General features: G+C 34.8%; 2 non-coding genes across 2 annotated transcripts; both read right to left on the bottom strand.

The window, feature by feature from the left end:
* Positions 1-1,480: 1,480 nt before the first annotated feature.
* On the bottom strand, positions 1,481-5,437 carry LOC138914491 (large subunit ribosomal RNA). The gene has a single exon (XR_011420337.1). It is a non-coding gene; the product is annotated as a large subunit ribosomal RNA (ribosomal RNA).
* Positions 5,438-5,835: 398 nt separating this feature from the next.
* On the bottom strand, positions 5,836-6,014 carry LOC138914492 (5.8S ribosomal RNA). Its single transcript, XR_011420338.1, has one exon. It is a non-coding gene; the product is annotated as a 5.8S ribosomal RNA (ribosomal RNA).
* Positions 6,015-6,318: the final 304 nt, after the last annotated feature.

The following is a 6,318-nucleotide window of genomic DNA, read 5'->3' as shown; positions in this document are numbered from 1 at the left end:
TCCTACTACAACTTAGTATTTTTCCCATATGTATATAACTCATTATTTAGCATATCAATATAACTAATTTTTTTCCATATCCATACTAGAACTTATTATTTCTTTAATATCCATATAACTCAATATTTTTTTATATCCATACTAGAACTTAATATTTTTCCCATATCCATACTAGAACTTATAAATATTCCCATATACAAATAACTAATTTTTTTCATATCAATACTAGAACATTAAATTTTTGCCATATCTATATAACTCATTTTATTCCATATCCATACTAGAACTTATTATTTCTTTAATATCCATATAACTCAATATTTTTACATATCCAAAATAGAACTTATCATTTTCCCATATTCATATAACTCATTTTCCATATCCATACTAGAACTCTGTATTCTTTTCCATATCCATATAACTCATTTTTTTTTCATATCCATACTAGAACTTATTATTTTTCCCATATCCACATAACTCATTTTTTTCATATCCATACTAGAACTTGTTATTTTTCCCATATCCATATAACTCATTTTTTTCATATCCATACTAGAACTTAATATTATTTTCATATCCATATAACTCATGTTTGGACTTGGAATATTTTTATACACGTCACTAATAGGATGACGATTCAATCATCTATTTTAAGAGGAACATTGACTTGCATATGTCTCTTACTTGCATGTTCGGACTTAGAATATTTTTATACACGTCACTAATAGGATGACGATTCAGTTGGCTACCTTAAGAGGTACATATACTTGCATATGTCTCTTACTTGTATGTTCGGACTTAGAATATTTTTATACACGTCACTAATAGGATGACGATTCAGTTGGCTACCTTAAGAGGTACATATACTTGCATATGTCTCTTATTTGCATGTTCGGACTTAGAATATTTTTATACGCGTCACTAATAGGATGACGATTCAGTTGGCTACCTTAAGAGGTACATATACTTGCATATGTCTCTTACTTGCATGTTCGGACTTAGAATATTTTTATACGCGTCACTAATAGGATGACGATTCAGTTGGCTACCTTAAGAGGTACATATACTTGCATATGTCTCTTACTTGTATGTTCGGACTTAGAATATTTTTATACACGTCACTAATAGGATGACGATTCAGTTGGCTACCTTAAGAGGTACATATACTTGCATATGTCTCTTACTTGTATGTTCGGACTTAGAATATTTGTATACACGTCACTAATAGGATGACGATTCAGTTGGCTACCTTAAGAAGTACATATACTTGCATATGTCTCTTATTTGCATGTTCGGACTTAGAATATTTTTATACGCGTCACTAATAGGATGACGATACATATGGCTACCATTGTTAAATATATTTAAATAAAATTTATTTAAATATAATTATTATTTTATATATATATATTTTATATATATATATATTCTGACTTAAAAAAGCCAAACAAAATAAACACAATTAAATTTATGTTTATTATCGAATCATCAAGCAAAGGATAAGCTTCAGTGGATCGCAGTATGGCAGCTGCTCAACCACTTACAACACCTTGCCTGTTACAAAAGTCGTTTACAATTGATTCTAGGCTTTGTCATTGTATTAAATAATGCTTTTATATGTAACTAGCGCGGCATCAGGTGATCGAAGATCCTCCCAATTTACTATGTTACAAATTACATTGGCATCACATCCATTGTCGTTTATAAAGTAAATTATAAACTTTAAATGGTTTAGAAGCCATACAATGCAAATTGCCCCTTATTTATCATTGCAGTCCAGCACGGATACGACCTTAGAGGCGTTCAGGCATAATCCAACGGACGTAGCGTCATACCACTGTTCGCTCGAACAAGTATTGTGCCATTGGTCCGTACCTGCGGTTCCTCTCGTACTACGCAGGAATGCTGTCGCAACAACGTTTTGTCATTAGTAGGGTAAAACTAACCTGTCTCACGACGGTCTAAACCCAGCTCACGTTCCCTTGCATGGGTGAACAATCCAACGCTTGGTGAATTTTGCTTCACAATGATAGGAAGAGCCGACATCGAAGGATCAAAAAGCGACGTCGCTATGAACGCTTGGCCGCCACAAGCCAGTTATCCCTATGGTAACTTTTCTGACACCTCTTGTTAAAAACTCTTTAAACCAAAAGGATCGATAGGCCGAGCTTTTGCTGTCCCTGTGTGTACTGAACACCGAGATCAAGTCAGCATTTGCCCTTTTGCTCTATGTGTGGTTTCTGTCCGCACTGAGCTGGCCTTGGGACACCTCCGTTATTATTTGAGAGATGTACCGCCCCAGTCAAACTCCCTACCTGGCAATGTCCTTGAATTGGATCATACCTGAGTAATTGGAGTTATACCAAATTTTCAAATCAAAAATACATAAATGCACCGTTTTATTAAAGAATTTGTTTGCGATTATATAACAAACTCGTGATACTTTGATCAAGAAGCTTGCATCAAAACCCAATACCATAAGATATAATAAATATATCCGTATAATGGCTAGGAAATGATACACGTTCCATTTAATCAAGTAAGTAAGGAAACAATAAGAGTAGTGGTATTTCATTGACGATACCAAACCGAAGTCTAATATCTCCCACTTATTCTACACCTCTTATGTCTCCTTACACTGCCAGATTAGAGTCAAGCTCAAAAGGGTCTTCTTTCCCCGCTAATTATTCCAAGCCCGTTCCCTTGGCTGTGGTTTCGCTAGATAGTAGATAGGGACAGTAGGAATCTCGTTAATCCATTCATGCGCGTCACTAATTAGATGACGAGGCATTTGGCTACCTTAAGAGAGTCATAGTTACTCCCGCCGTTGACCCGCGCTTACTTGAATTTCTTCACTTTGACATTCAGAGCACTGGGCAGAAATCACATTGTGTCAACACCCGCTAGGGCCATCACAATGCTTTGTTTTAATTAGACAGTCGGATTCCCCAAGTCCGTGCCAGTTCTGAATTGATTGTTAATTGATAATCGTTATAATTAATAAGAACTAATTGGTTTGACCCAATTAGTATTCTTAAAAATTTTAGCAAGAAAGTTCCACAATTGGCTACGTAACTAACTATCCGGGGAACAAGTAACTAACATAAATGCTAGAAACTCTATTTACCCAGAACGAGCACATAAACCATGTTATTGTTTCCCAATCAAGCCCGACTATCTCAATCTTCAGAGCCAATCCTTATCCCGAAGTTACGGATCTAATTTGCCGACTTCCCTTACCTACATTATTCTATCGACTAGAGACTCTTCACCTTGGAGACCAGCTGCGGATATTGGTACGGCCTGTTGAGAAGTTTGCGTGTCCCCACCATAAATTTTCAAGGTCCGAGGAGAAAATATCGACACAACAGTATATGTCATGCTCTTCTAGCCCATCTACCATATCTCTCTGCGAAAGACTTCCATGGTAGTACGGCTATAAAACAGAAAAGAAAACTCTTCCGATATCTCTCGACGGCTTCTTTATGGTCGTTCCTGTTGCCAGGATGAGCACGAGGCCCATATTTAATAACAAACGGATACTCAACAGGTTACGGAATTGGAACCGTATTCCCTTTCGTTCAAAATTATTCAAGTATATTATATTAGCTTGATTTGTATATATTGCGTTTTTGGTTTTACTTGAAAATTTTCGGCTTTCGCCTTGAACTTAGGACCGACTAACTCGTGATCAACCACTGTTCACACGAAACCCTTCTCCACTTCAGTCCTCCAAGGTCTCATTCGATTATTTGCTACTACCACCAAGATCTGTACCAATGGCAGCTCCATGCAGGCTTACGCCAAACACTTCTACGCATACCATTGTACCTTCCTACTCACTAAAGTTTCAAAATTTATATCACAAGTAATATAAATCATCTACTTTAGCGGTAATGTATAGGTATACAACTTAAGCGCCATCCATTTTAAGGGCTAGTTGCTTCGGCAGGTGAGTTGTTACACACTCCTTAGCGGATTTCGACTTCCATGATCACCGTCCTGCTGTTTTAAGCAACCAACGCCTTTCATGGTATCTGCATGAGTTGTTAATTTGGGCACCGTAACATTACGTTTGGTTCATCCCACAGCGCCAGTTCTGCTTACCAAAAGTGGCCCACTGGGCACATTATATCATAACCTTAAACTTCATATCAAGAAAGTTAAGGTTCTTACCCATTTAAAGTTTGAGAATAGGTTAAGATCGTTTCGACCCTAAGGCCTCTAATCATTCGCTTTACCAGATAAGATTATTTTATATAATATTAAAATGCACCAGCTATCCTGAGGGAAACTTCGGAAGGAACCAGCTACTAGATGGTTCGATTGGTCTTTCGCCCCTATACTCAATTCTGACAATCGATTTGCACGTCAGAACTGTTTCGGTCTTCCATCAGGGTTTCCCCTGACTTCAACCTGATCAAGTATAGTTCACCATCTTTCGGGTCACAGCATATATGCTCAAGGTACGTTCCAGTTAGAGGCATAAATAATATAAATATCATTATACATAACTATATAGAACGCCCCGGGATTGTGTTAATTAGCTATAAATAGTTAAAAAACTAATCCCATTATTAGTCAAGTTAATTACGCTATTAGGTTTATATCCCAATAACTTGCACATATGTTAGACTCCTTGGTCCGTGTTTCAAGACGGGTCCCGAAGGTATCCTGAATCTTTCGCATTGTTAATCCTACAAGTGCATATAATAAACACAAAAATCAATGATAATCATGCCATTATATAATTCCGAAAAATTAACGCACTGTATTCATATAAATCTATCAGCACTTTATCAAATTAATAACATTTATTCTGTGTTAAAATGCAAGCAATTTAATTTGAATAAACTATAAGTTATATTTTATGATAAATTTGGTATGCTAATAGATTACAATGTCCTTATATGGAAAAAATGCACACTATTATCATAATATTGTTTAAATATTACAATTTTAATGATGAATTTTCCATAACGGATATTCAGGTTCATCGGGCTTAACCTCTAAGCAGTTTCACGTACTGTTTAACTCTCTATTCAGAGTTCTTTTCAACTTTCCCTCACGGTACTTGTTTACTATCGGTCTCATGGTTATATTTAGTTTTAGATGGAGTTTACCACCCACTTAGTGCTGCACTATCAAGCAACACGACTCTTTGGAAACATCATCTAGTAATCATTAACGTTATACGGGCCTGGCACCCTCTATGGGTAAATGGCCTCATTTAAGAAGGACTTAAATCGTTAATTTCTCATACTAGAATATTGACGCTCCATACACTGCATCTCACATTTGCCATATAGACAAAGTGACTTAGTGCTGAACTGATTTCTTTTCGCTCGCCGCTACTAAGAAAATCCTTGTTAGTTTCTTTTCCTCCCCTAATTAATATGCTTAAATTCAGGGGGTAGTCCCATATGAGTTGAGGTTGTATATAACTTTTATTTGCAATTAATTCTTTATATATAATGATAAAACATTTTATTAAATTCGTTTAAAGCTGACGTATATATATATTAATGGCATTTATTTGTAACGAATTAACGAAGAATAATAATATTGTCAACGTTTTTCATATTTCAAATCATTAATAAGAGACAATTCTAGATAATATTTTATGCTAGACATTTCTCAGTATTATTTGATTGAAAAAGAAAATATTCCTCTTCGTTTTTCGCAAAGTTTAATTACTATTGTGAGATAATGTTTTTCATATATTTGTTAATATTATGAATAAAATAATTAAATTATTTTTATCCAATAATATACCATATGCTTATAAAATTTTATTATAAAATTTGTATAAACAACTTAATTAGCATAGTCTTACAACCCTCAACCATATGTAGTCCAAGCAGCACTATAAAATTAATTAAAGTACATAACAGCATGGACTGCGATATGCGTTCAAAATGTCGATGTTCATGTGTCCTGCAGTTCACACGATGACGCACAGTTTGCTGCGTTCTTCATCGACCCATGAGCCGAGTGATCCACCGCTTAGAGTTTTATAATATTGGTTTTAAATTTGGTCAAATATGTTTTTATTGAAAGAAATTAAAAATACACCATTTTACTGGCATATATCAATTCCTTCAATAAATGTATTTATATACCTAAAATAAATGCTGCGAAATGTCTTAGTTTTATATAAACAATATATATCAAAGTATTATTTGTAATGGCATTTGTTTGTTAATATATATTGATAATTTTATATAAAACATTAACCTGAAACCAGGTACAACATTGTATATTTTAGGTTGTTGCATTATCCAATGTATGATCATCATCAAATTAGTTGGCCAATAC

The sequence above is a fragment of the Drosophila takahashii genome, unplaced genomic scaffold (assembly GCF_030179915.1).
Source record: "Drosophila takahashii strain IR98-3 E-12201 unplaced genomic scaffold, DtakHiC1v2 scaffold_23, whole genome shotgun sequence".
Taxonomy (NCBI): domain Eukaryota; kingdom Metazoa; phylum Arthropoda; class Insecta; order Diptera; family Drosophilidae; genus Drosophila; species Drosophila takahashii.
The sequence above is the reverse complement of the archived record's forward strand: the minus strand, read 5'-3'. Positions and strand labels throughout refer to the sequence as shown.